We start from the raw sequence: 13,607 nt of genomic DNA, 5'->3' as shown, positions 1-13,607 counted from the left end.
CTTCAATATTCTACTGTACCTATAGACATGATGCCTGCATCATGTGACTAACAAAAGAGAGAAATAATAGTCATTAGAGAGAAATGAATCTTTGCATGGATGGGGCAATAGAATATCTCACTAGTGAGTGTGGCAAGGAAATGGAGAAAAAAGCTTGGCTTTGCATACCATACAGTGAAAAAGTATATGTACTTGAAATGAAAAAAATAGAAAGTGGTCAACCATTCAAGATTCCCCTGACCATTCTTTCACCATGAATATTGAGATTACAACAGCAGCTGCCTAGCAGAAAAGTTTTGCTGTAGGTTTACTATTCTCATTTTGAATGTAGTTAATGACCACAAAAGAAGATGGTAGATAAAGGGCTAGGACACTTGTTTCAATTGTATTGTAAAAACAGGGAATCTGACAGTAGCTCTTGGTATTCTCTCTTCCTTGGTTTTCCAACCCTGACAGACTTAAGATGTTCTATCAAATCTAAAGGGCATGTCAGTTCTAACAAGGTTTAGTGACTCCACAAGCAACGATTCCTCATTCTCTCCTACCTACCTCTGATCATCCAGATAAAGTTCTGTAGTAGAACAGGTAGCTATAGCTTTATTGTGGTGACTTGTACATGGTGTGTCAAGACACTGGGACAGCCACCTTAAACATGATCAGTGGTAGTATACAACCACATAATCTGCACTTTGTCCCACATTGTATGTGCCAACGTTGCATGCAATGAGTAGGGTGTCTGAAGTGGCACAAAGAATAAAGGACAGGATTGCTAGTGATACAGAGTCTCAGAATTCGCCATGACAATAACTTGCACGCAGACTGCATGTGTACACAAGTGGTGTACACACACAAGTGGTGTACACACACAAGTGGTATACACACACAAGGTTAACTTAACTGAACTGATATATCTCACAGAATAGTATAATTACCTCAAACTTGATAACGATATATTTTCGAATTGCTAGTTGTTTATGCTATTCTTGAAGTTATTATTATGAATCTACACATATTGCATTGAAAGAAAGAAAGGCTGATGTTATCATGTGAATGTTCCCCCTACTATCAATTACTGGTTGAAAAGTGAAGTGGACATGTTTAAATTAAAAAAAATTATAACAACCTACAGTGGCGGATCCAGGATGGGGCATTTGGGGCAAATGCCCCCCCCCTTCAAGAAATTGCATACAAGATCGATATACTCTAATAGAGCAGTCAATTACTCTAATAAAGCAGTCACAATGTTCATGAGGCAGTGTAGCTTACCTATGAAGCTACAAATAGGATTTTATTTTACATAACAGACGTGATATAGTAGGTAAGGATAACTAGCTATTATTGTTGTGACCTTTTTTTTTTTTTTTTTTTTTTTTTGGTCTTTAACTGGTTTCAGCAAGTTTTTTTGGTCTTCAACTGTTTTTCAGAAAGGTGCCCCCCCTCTTTCGAAACTCTGGATCCGCCCCTGACCTAGCTATTGGAAGCATTTCAGGTCCATGAAAGGTTCCACAAAAATATTGTGAGGCTGGTTCCTAGCCAATGTTTTGTAGGAGAAAGCCATGATCCCTAATATACAGTACTGTATGGAAGATGTGTGTGGAAGACCCCTTTTCGCAAATCCGGTCACATATATTGATTACAGAAATCTCCATGGTGGTTTCTTTGTAACTGAACACTCTACAAGGTGACTTCTTCTAATTGCTCTCTCTACAGGGTGAATTGTTTGTAGCTGAACGATCTACAAGGTAACTTCTTCTAGCTGATCTCTCTACAGGGTGATGTATTTGTAGCTGAATTCTGTATAGGTGATTTGTTTGCAGCTGAGCTCTTTACAGAATGGTTTCTTTGTAGCTGAACTCTCTAAAAGGTAACTTCTTCTAACTGATCTTTCTACAGGGCAATTCGTTTCTGGCAGAATTTTCTACAGGGTGATTTCTTTGCAGCTGAACTCTCTACATGGTGGTTTCTTTGTAGCTGAACTATCTACAAGGTAATTTCTTCTAGCTGATCTCTCTACAGGGAGATTTGTTTGTAGCTGAACTATCTACAAGGTAACTTCTTATAGCTGATCTCTCTACAGGGTGATTTGTTCGTAGTTGAATTCTGTACAGGTGATTTGTTTGCAGCTGAGCTCTTTACAAAATGGTTTCTTTGTAGCTGAACTTTCTCCAAGGTAACTTCTTCTAACTGATCTTTCTACAGGGTGATTTGATTGTAGCTGAACTATCTACAAGGTAATTTCTTCTAGCTGATCTCTCTACAGGGTGATTGTTTGTAGCTGAATTCTGTACAGGTGATTTGTTTGCAGCTGAGCTCTTTTCAGAATGGTTTCTTTGTAGCTGAACTCTCTACAGGGTGATTTGTTTGTAGCTGAAATCCCTACAAGGTAACTTCTTCTAGCTGATCTTTCTACAGGGCGATTTGTTTGTAGCTGAAATCTCTACAGGGTGTTTGTTTGCAGCTGAATTCTCTACATGGTGGTTTCTTTATAGCTGAACTCTCTACAAGGTGACTTCTTCTAGCTGATCTCTCCACAGGGTGATTTGTTTGTAGCTGAACTCTCTACAGGTGATTTGTTTGTAGCTGAACTCTCTACAAGGCGATACTTCTAGGTGATCTCTCTACAGGATTCCTTGTTTCTAACTGAACTCTCAACAGGGTGATCTGTTCATAGCTGAACTTTCTACTGGGTGATTTGTTTGCAGCTGAACTCTCTAAATGGTGGTTTCTTTGTAGCTGAACTCTCTACAACGTGACTTCTTCTAGCTGAACTCTCTACAAGGTGACTTGTTTCTAGCTGATCTCTCTACAGGGTGACCTGAACTCTCTACAGGTGATTTGTTTGTAGCTGAACTCTCTACATGGTGGTTTCGTTGTAGCTGAACTCTCTACATGGTAACTTCTTCTAGCTGATCTTTTTACACTGCATATTTGTTTGTAGCTGAGTTCTCTACAGGGTGATTTGTTTGCAGCTGAACTCTCTTCATGGGAGTTTCATTGTAGCTGAACTCTCTACAATGTGACTTCTTCTAGCTGAACTCTCTACAGGGTGACTTGTTTCTCTAAAAGGTGACTTCTTCTAGCTGAACTCTCTACAGGATGATTTGTTTGCAGCTGAACTCTCTACGTGGTAGTTTCTTTGTAGCTGAACTCTCTACAATGTGACTTCTTCTAGCTGAACTCTCTACAGGGTGACTTGTTTTTAGCTGATCTCTCTACAGGGTGACTTGTTTCTAGCTGAACTCTCTACAGGTGATTTGTTTGCAGCTGAACTCTCTACATGGGGGTTTCTTTGTAGCTTAACTCTCTACAAGGTGACTTCTTCTAGCTGAACTCTCAACAGAGTGATTAAGATTTTTTTGCAGCTGAACTCTCTACATGGTGGTTTCTTTGTAACTGAACTCTCTACAGGGTGATTTGTTTGTAGCTGAACTCTCTACAGGGTGATTTGTTTGTAGCTGAACTCTCTACAGGGTGATCTGTTCATAGCTGAACTCCCTATAAGGTAACTTCTTCTAGCTAATCTTTCTACAGGGCGATTTGTTTGTAGCTGAGTTCTCTACAGGGTGATTTGTTTGCAGCTGAACTCTACATGGTAGTTTCTTTGTAGCTCTACAATGTGACTTCTTCTAGCTGAACTCTCTACAAGGTGACTTGTTTCTAGCTGATCTCTCTACAGGGTGACTTGTTTCTAGCTGAACTCTCTACAGGTGATTTGTTTGCAGCTGAACTCTCTACATGGTTTATTTCTTTGTAACTGAACTCCCTGCAAGGTGACTTCTTCTAGCTGATCTCTCTACAGGGAGATTTGTTTGTAGCTGAACTCTCTACATGATGGTTTCTTTGTAGCTGAACTCTCTACAAGGTGATTTCTTCTATAGCTGATCTCTCTACAGGGTGATTTGTTTGTAGTTGAACTCTCTACATGATAGTTTCTTTGTAGCTGAACTCTCTACAAAGTGATTTATTATTATTAACACTTTACAGTGACCAGCACTGAAGGTCTACAACAACATGTGCTGCAGCCTTAGGATTACCTAACCTAGTTTCAAGGACTTAGACTTAATGACTTATACAGTAGCTGGAAAGGTGTAACAGAAAATTTCTTCTATAGCTGATCTTTCTACAGGGTGATTTGTTTGTACCTGAACTATCTACATGATGGTTTCTTTGTAGCTGAACTCTCTACAAGGTAACTTCTTCTAGCTGATCTCTCTACAGGACAATTTGTTTGTACCTGAACTCTCACATGATTGTTTCTTTGTAGCTGAACTCTCTACAAGGTAATTTTTTCTAGCTGATCTCTCTACAGGCCGATTTGTTTGTAGCTGAACTCTCTACATGATGGTTTCTTTGTAGCTGAACTCTCTACAAGGTGATTTCTTCTATAGCTGATCTCTCTACAGGGTGATTTGTTTGTAGTTGAACTCTCTACATGATAGTTTCTTTGTAGCTGAACTCTCTACAAGGTGATTTCTTCTATAGCTGATCTTTCTACAGGGTGATTTGTTTGTACCTGAACTATCTACATGATGGTTTCTTTGTAGCTGAACTCTCTACAAGGCAACTTCTTCTAGCTGATCTCTCTACAGGACAATTTGTTTGTACCTGAACTCTCACATGATTGTTTCTTTGAAGCTGAACTCTCTACAAGATGATTTCTTCTAGCTGATCTTTCTACAGGGTGATTTGTTTGTAGCAGAACTCTCTACAAGTAAACTTCTTCTAGCAGATCTCTCTACAGGGAGATTTGTTTGTAGCTGAACTCTCTATACATGATGTGTTTGCGGCTGAATTCTCTACATGATGGTTTCTTTGTAGCTGAACTCTCTACAAGGTAACTTCTTCTAGCTGATCTCTTTACAGGGTGAATTGTTTGTAGCTGAACAATCTACAAGGTAACTTCTTCTAACTGATCTCTCTACAGGGTGATTTGTCTGTAGCTGAACTCTCTACAAGGAAACCTCTTTTAACTGAGCTCTGTACAGGGTGAATTGTTTGTAGCTGAACTATCTACAAGGTAACTTCTTCTAGCTGATCTCTCTACAGGATGATTTGTTTGTAGCTGAACTATCTACAAGGTAACTTCTTCTAGCTGATCTCTCTACAGGGTGATTTGTTTGTAGCTGAATTCTGTACAGGTGATTTGTTTGCAGGTGAGCTCTTTACACAATGGTTTCTTTGTAGCTGAACTCTCTACAAGGTAACTTCTTCTAGCTGATGTATCTACAGGGTCACTAGTTTGTAGCTGAATTCTCTACATGGTGGTTTCTTTGTAACTGAACTATCTATAAGGTGACATCTTCTAGCTGATCTTTCAACAGGGTGATTTGTTTGTAACTGAAGTCTCTACAAGAAAACTTCTTCTAACTGATGTCTAAACAGGGTGAATTGTTTGGAACTCTCTACAGGGTGATTTGTTTGTAGCTGATCTCTATACAGGTTACTTATTTCTAACTGATCTCTTGAATTCTGTTCAGGGTGACTGCTCTATTAGGATGACTGCTCTATTAGAGTATCTCGATCTCGCACTTGCTACACCAAGTTGGATTTCGTGTTATAACTCCGTGGCTTTAAGTCTGATTCTTCTACACCATTGAAGAGCCTTTCTAAGATGATAACTCCATCTGTACAGCGATTTTCAAAGCATTACCCCAAGTGGTTTATCTGGTAGGCGTGGCAAGCATAATAATAATAATAATAATAATAAAAAATTAGCTAATCTCGATTGCGTAATTGTTACACACTGTTGATTTTTTCGCTGTATCTTCCTGGTTTTTAGCTCGATTTCTTTCAAACCACAAAAGGTTTGAGATTCAATAGTTAACCTATTCACCCACCGATTTTCAGCTTCTTCCCATACGCGGTTTACCCTGTAGGCGTGACAACATATTGGTGTTATTTTTCGTGCATAATCGCTCATAACTCTTTGCCTGTTTATGGTATTCCAGCCAAAGTTGGTACAGAGATGCGCCTTTATACCCCCTTTCTGTGTGCCAAATTGCAAGGCAATCGGATAACGCGTTCGCGTTTTATAGCAGTTTTTGTAAGTGTGTGAAAAGAGGAAGAAAAATAAGAAGAAGAAGAAAAAAAACGAAGAAACTAAGCCAAGTTTTGAAGTCGCATATCTCAGGAATGCCTGAAGCGATTTCGCTCAAATTTGGAATGTGGAGTGCTGAAGGTGGAGGGAATGTACACAGCAAAATTTGTCTTGTTTCATCAAGGCAGCACAGAGCTTCGGAGGTGCGAAATATGCGTTTTCTTTCTTCCTGTCAATATACTCACGGGATTGCGCGCTGGCTTCTTAGGCCGCACGACACACTACCGTGTGTCTTGATTATTCTTACTAGGACTGGGTCACACATAACCAAGTAAATTGTTTACGCATAAGACAATCTAAACCAAAACACCAAGCTGTAAAAAAAGAGTGCGGCCCCAAAAAAGGCCAAGATGAAAAAAGATGTGAAATCCAAGGTGGCGGCCAAGAAATGGCTGTGATGGTAGGTTAATGGCAAAATTTTTAATTACGACAATTCAGGTGAATTTGCATTGCCTCCTCCACTAGGATTCGGAACCAAATTCACCTGAATTGTCGTAATTAAAATTTTTGCCATTAACCTACCATCACAGCCATTTCTTGGCCGCCACCTTGGATTTCACATCTTTTTTCATCTTGGCCTTTTTGGAGGCCGCACTCTTTATTTACAGCTTGGCTGTTTTGGTTTAGATATCACTTCTTTTTGTATTGCAAGCCACACAACTGGCCATATGGCTTCTTTTAACTTGTTTTTTTTTTCTTTACTGTAGGAATTGTGGAACAAAGGAGTGTGTATAGCTTTTGTCTGATGAAATATTTGTATATTTAACATTGAATGATGATTATCACATACTGTAGTTAATAAGGTGACTTCTTACATAACTGAACTGTAGTTGAATCTCTCATTGTTTGTAGCTGAACTCTTTTCAGGTTGATTTATTTCTTGCTGAACTCTCTACAGGATGATTTGTTTCTAGCTGAACTCTCTACAGGGTGATTTGTTTGCAGCTGAATTCTCTACTTGGTGGCTTCTTTGTAGCTGAACTCTCTACAAGGTGACTTGTTCTAGCTGAACTCTCTAGTAGCCATTAGAGACAGGATGTTATCCGTAACACGGATAATGGGATTTTACTAGTATACTAATAATTCTAACCACCTTGTGTATAGAGACTATAGCCTACCTGTCTACACAGCCTATAGTGACTAACCTGTCTATACAATCTATAGTGACTAACCTGTATATACAGTCTATAGTGACTAACCTGTCTATACAGTCTATAGTGACTAACTTGTATATACAGTCTATAGTGACTAACCTGTCTATACAGTCTATAGTGACTAACCTGTCTATACAGTCTATAGTGACTAACCTGTCTATATAGTCTATAGCTAGTGACTAACCTGTATATATAGTCTATATTGACTAACCTGTCTATATAGTCTATAGTGACTAACCTGTCTATAGTGACTAACATGTCTATACAGTCTATAGTGACTAACCTGTCTATATAGTCTACAGACTTACTGTCATGAAAGAAGGGTACTAGAAGAACATTGAATGCAATTAAAATATCGGTTCTTGAAAATACTAAGATCAAAGGAAAAGTCACATTTTTGTGGTTTTGACCTATTCCTTTGAGTAATTATGAATTATATATCACATGAAGAATATTTAGTAAGCATTCCAAAAATCTAAACAGAAAGGTTCTGTGGTAATTACTGAGTTATTAGTTGTTTATAACTTGTTCTTTGTTAAAGCATGTATACACACAATGTTATTTTTGCTGTGTTAGTAGATGTAGTTATAGTAATTACATAACTATAAGTTTAATAGTGTTGTAATTACCCAGATATTTCCCAGCTATTTCGATTTTTGCTGTTCTGAAAAAAATACACTTTGGCACTTAATTAGCACCTTCAAAATGGCTATACAGCAAGTAGCATGTGTACACATGTACATCTTGTAACTACTGAAAACATCGTACAACACGTACACAATAACTACAGAAGAAAAATATAAAAATCAAATAGTGGATACAGAGGTAAACCACAGCACCAATAAACAATTCACTGTAACATGGTGAGTGATCATCTATCCATTTAGACAATTTGTCCCATACAGAAGCACTCCCAAATATGGCCCACGTTATTTGAAAGCAGTAAGCAACTGCTAAACATATAATGAGAAAACCTTCCAGCAGATCAAATAACTTGCCACGGTAGCTATTAACCAACAATCTTCCTAGTGCCAGTGTTGCCACAAACCATATTACCATGCCTACATTAACACATCCTTGTACAATAGCATATGTTTTGATGTGCATATATGGCCAATAGCCTCCAATTGAACAATGAAGAAATATTCCTACATGTATAGTAACATCATTTATTACAGTAGTGAAGTTAAATTAATACTTTACCTGTTGGAATCAAATATATGCTTGCAATGATCCACAGCAGAAAAATCCCTCTTATGCACCAGACAAAAATACCTGGCAACACATACCATTTGTTATTGTTCTTGTAATAAACTATGTACTTGACTTAACTTTACATATACAATATGGTATAACTATATTATTAGGGGTCATGAAGTTTTGGGTTTGGGCTTTTCTAATCACCCTAAAACCAGTTTCATAATAGCTTATAGTGTTTGTTAGGTGTAATCAAGGCACCAAGAGCAATCCTAAATCTTTCCAACAAGTTGTAAAATTCATTTTTTACGTAACTGACTTACTGATGCCTCTGGCCACTTGATTATGGATAAGGCTGACTAAATTTCTAAAGGCTATGGATTTAATTTCTTCACCATTTGACATCACTGGCGCAAAACATGACTTTTCTCTGGCTGGTCTGGCATTGACTGGACCACTTTTCAGGTACTTGAATTTATACTCTAATAGAGCGGTCAAAGCAATATACTCTAAAATAACAGTCATCGCAATACTCTAATAGAGCATTCGGCATAATGTGCCACTGTTTAGTCTAAGCCATTGCGTCGATGTGTTTTCAAGTGAGTTGCATTGGGCTAATTCATCACATCATGCATTAGCAATTACAATCAAATTTGCTGCTGTTCTTCAAAGAACTAAACTTACACTTTCAGAAATTCTTTGACTAAGAAAAATTGGTACCCAGAATCTACAAGGAAGAGTTACACTGTTGTACATATGTTTTATTGTAGTGTGTGGATAATGTAGCTATGGGGCAGGGACCCCTGGAGGCCTCCTTGAGGCCCCTTACAAAGTAGGACCCAGAGCAAAGTGACCCCCCCCCTCCCTCCCCGTTGGCGGCCTTGACCGTATGTGCTAAGCATGTACAGAATGCCAAGCTAGAAATAAGAAGCCTCAGTATAGAGATACCATCCAAGCTCAATGAGATCCATAGCAATACAGTGCAGCAAACCATTACTTGTGATATGTTTTATAAGGCACTGATATAGACAATGTGACTTTTAGATAAGCTCTAATAGAACAGTCACCCTATTACAGCAGTCAGGCAAACATTCAGTTATAGTCAGTCTGGCTTAGGGTATAAAAGTTTCCTAGGTGGTATGTATTTGGCAGAAAGCTTGCTATAAAATTCAAGCTCGAAATACAGCAATCACCCTAATACAACAGTCCAATAAACGCTACAATCATGTAATAGTTTTATCATGGGCCCAAGTGATTTGTCTGATATGTACATCCAAGCTTGAGAGCCGTCAGGCCTGAGAACGTGGGTGTATATATCAGGCAAATCACAAGGGCATGTGATACAGCTGATATGTACCATGCCAATTGTAAGCTAAGAGCCCACAGGTGGTTAATCACCCAAATCAATACAACACACTGAATATTATACAGTGTGGTAGTATTGTACATTAGGGATCATGCAGCGTTGGACTTTCCTGCCCAAAATATCACCCGAAAACCACCCTCAAATTTCCTTCATAACAGCTTGGCAGTATTGGTTAGGGATAGCCAAACACAAAAATGCCTTCAGAGTGACCCCAAACCCTTCCACAAGTTTCTATGGAATTTTATTTAACAGAATTTTATTCTGACTATATAACTAACTAACTAACTGATTCCTTCAGCCAAGCATAACTCAACAATAGATAAGGCTATGGGCTTGATTTTTTCACTGTTTAACGTCGCTTCGTCCCGAGACGTGCTTTTTTGCCAATTGCAGTACGTACAATGACACGTATTATGGACTTCCCTTAGTCCTCTCTTGTGTTCCAGTTCTTTTCACTGACAACCCAAGGTGTTGATTTGTGATAGCGTGATATGGCTTCCCTCTGGCTGTGTCATACTTTCCCCCCACATTTTCCATAGCAACTGGATTCATTGCAGAGAAGTTTCTTGTACTGTTCTTCATTTTTAATGCTGTGTAACGAGCGGAACATAGCTACAAACGAAGGGTAATGGTCATCTCACTTTGCAGTGTTCAATTGATTATTGGGGTGCACGTTTAGATGCCAAATTGTTTTACGGAATGCCTGGTGCCATTCTTTCTTTTAATGTGGTACACGTGGATTCAGTAGTCATAATTATGTTATCAAAAAAGTAAACAAACAAGTAGAAGGAAAAATTAGGAATTTTAAACTGGATTAGGGATCAAAGAACAAAAAAGCAGGGAAACAAGGGAACAGCTAAAAAGTTGTGAAACAAGGGAGGTTGTGCCTATACCTGCAGATATATTAGAGGACATGTACTCCCTAATTCAGTATAGACTGAGAGTAGGAATTAGGTGTCCTCTAGTATATCTGCAGGTATAGGCAACCTCCCTTGTTTCACAACTTTTTAGCTGTTCCCTTGTTCCCTGCTTTTTTGTTCTTTGATCCCTAATCCAGTTTAAAATTCCTAATTTTCCTTCTACTTGTATCATATAGACCAACTAGTACAATTTGATTATGGGTCAGCAGCAACTAACGTTGTGACCACGTTTGTTAACATGAATGGGCAAGTCCTAAGTGATTTTACAAGTATTTTAAAGCTATTATACATTGTTTTACAGACTGTTTACAACATTTACTAAACATCTACAGGGGTAAGCTTCACTGCAGAGTGTTATCTCGTTACTCAAAATGTGGGCATGGTCCATATCTGAAAATGTGGCAAACCGCTTGTGAATATGCTATAGTACTAGTTCTCACCTTAAACCAACGTTTCTAAACTCATAGGATGGCAAGGGTGACAAATTACTTCTGTCTGAGTGTACGATGCAAAATCAGATGCATCGTTTTCATCATGTGACCAACAATATATTCCCACAATTGATTTCAGCTTGACTTTTTATATAAAGAAATTAGTCGTACTGCTCCCACATCAAAGCCATGGTACCATGCCAACCATGGCCATCCAGGATTTATGTGATAGGTAACCTGAAATCTGCCTTTGAAGTTAGGTGGCTTCACAATAAATACTGTGATAAATTACTAAATCCTCTCATATTTAATCTCAAATGGTCTAATTTTCAAAACTAATCTGGGGAGCATGACCCTCTTGCTTGGCATGATTTGCATGCTAAAACTGTTGATAAGCTTAGCTATCAGTTAGTAGAGAGTTTGCCTTTCGTTGTATTCTAGTAGCTAGTTAGCTAAGCTTGTTCTTGAAATGTCCTTTTCGCTGTTTTTTCCTTGAAGTTATGAGTTACAGGGCGCCACATTCTTAAATTTTCCCAGGGCCCCTTAAAATCTTCTCAGCGGCACTGCATGCAATTAAGTATCACATGAAAGCAGATAGTTTCTGATTTAGATCAAACTGATCAATAATAAGTAGCGTGCATGACTATGACTTCATTGCAGTCCATGGATGGCCTGACCACTCAGGCTCCAGCACTGCTTTCACCACCTGCAGCAGCTACAGAGCATCATGCATTAACCTTTGTCCTCTTTTGTGTCCTATTATTTCTCTACTACAATATATAAGTGTTAATTCACAGTAACTCATGGTGCCTTCAGTACAGGAGAATTGCATGTTATTTCCGTAGTGACTGGATAATTACAGAGGTGCTTCTCATATTGTTGGTGCATGCATACTATTGATATTCACGTGCACAAGTATACCTAATGCTGATGCATGACTGAGATGCACACAGCTAAGGGCGTAATCCAGTTTAGGTCAGTTCATGTTTAGCCTGTTTCACAATGCTACAAATCAAGAACACTGGTACCTTGGCAGTATTGGTTACAAGTCCAAAAGTGCCTTAAGTATGACCCTAAACACTTCCAATAGATGTTATAAAATTTTTAAAATTTTCAATGGAATTTTCTGACTGCCTGTCTACCTTCCTTCCTGCCTGCCTTCAGGTAAGCATTACTCAATAACGGCAAAGGCTACGGGCTTGATTTCTTCACTGTTCAACATCACTTCATCCTGAGATGTGCCTTTTGGCATACTGCAGTACACAAAATCCACGTATCATGGACTTGCCTTTGTCCTCCTTTGTGTCCCATTTCTTGATGCTGACAACCCATAGTGTCGATCCACGGTAGCACGATACATGGCTTCCGTACATTTGTAAATGGGAATCATCCATATTTTCTGTGCTGATTGGATTTATTGTAGAGGTGCTCACTGTTCATTTGTAATGCTGTGTGATAGGCTGAAAGCGAAGTGTAATGGCCATAACATTTTTTGAGTTAGTACTTAATAGTTGGGGCACCCATATTCTTTGTGGTGAGTGGATTGATTTGCAGAGGTACTTCCAGGACTGTATCCAGACTTTTATCTGGGTAGGTTCTTATAGAATGAAAGATGGACCTTTTGTATGGTGGCTATTTTGCAGGGTGTGTGTAAAGGATGCATGCTAAAATTAGAAGTGTCTGGGGGCATGCCCCCCTACAAATTTTTTTGAAAATAGATACGAATTTGTGGCATTTCAGTCAATAAAAACAACACAATTTTAGGCAGCAAATTCAAGCTCAAGACCAGCTAAATGGATGACATCAGACAAAGTATCTTTAATGCTACTGTATTATTATACCATCTGTGTCTAAATGTACTGGAATGTTACAGTGAATATGGATGGGAAACCTCTCAACAGGGGCAGTGGAGCAAGCCAAAGAGTGCTTTAAGACATGTACAGTGACATTACATGTAATTGAAGCATGGATGTTATTCATAAGGTCAAGCCTCAAAATTTTCATATTTTAATGAAGACGATCTCACTAGTATATTTTGTAAGTAGCTTATATAGAAAATGTAAATGTGACTGTTCTATTAGAGTGATCGTTCTATTAGAGTGGTTGACTGCTCTATTAGAGTATCTTGATCTTGCATTTCAAGCACTGAGTAAGCTACTCGGAGCACTTCATTTAGCTTGACATTGCTACTTATTAGTGGTATTTAGTAAAATGTAGCTAATGGACTTTTTTGCTACGGAAAATTGGACTTGTATACTAAAATTGTGGACCTATTTACTAAAATTGCAGACCTTTTCTTCAGAACCCCTGCACCCCCCTAGCTACAGACCTGGACCTTCTCTCTACTGTTCTTCATTTGAAACACTGTGTAATGGGCTGAACATAGCTGAAAGCAAAGTGTAATAGTCACTTTATCTTCAAGTCAGTAATTGATAGCTGGGG

General features: G+C 38.5%; 1 long non-coding RNA gene across 1 annotated transcript in view; it reads right to left on the bottom strand.

Moving 5' to 3' along the window:
- Positions 1-7,925: 7,925 nt before the first annotated feature.
- LOC136239534 (uncharacterized) overlaps positions 7,926-13,607 on the bottom strand; it is a 44,421-nt gene continuing 38,739 nt past the window's right edge. The window contains exons 3-4 of the long non-coding RNA XR_010693511.1: positions 8,455-8,526; positions 7,926-8,399 (exon numbers count right to left, since the gene is read on the bottom strand). This is a non-coding gene — a long non-coding RNA (uncharacterized lncRNA). The remainder of the gene's footprint in view (positions 8,400-8,454; positions 8,527-13,607) is intronic.

Source organism: Dysidea avara, chromosome 11 (assembly GCF_963678975.1).
Source record: "Dysidea avara chromosome 11, odDysAvar1.4, whole genome shotgun sequence".
In the NCBI taxonomy this organism is placed as follows: Eukaryota; Metazoa; Porifera; class Demospongiae; order Dictyoceratida; family Dysideidae; genus Dysidea; species Dysidea avara.
The sequence above is the reverse complement of the archived record's forward strand: the minus strand, read 5'-3'. Positions and strand labels throughout refer to the sequence as shown.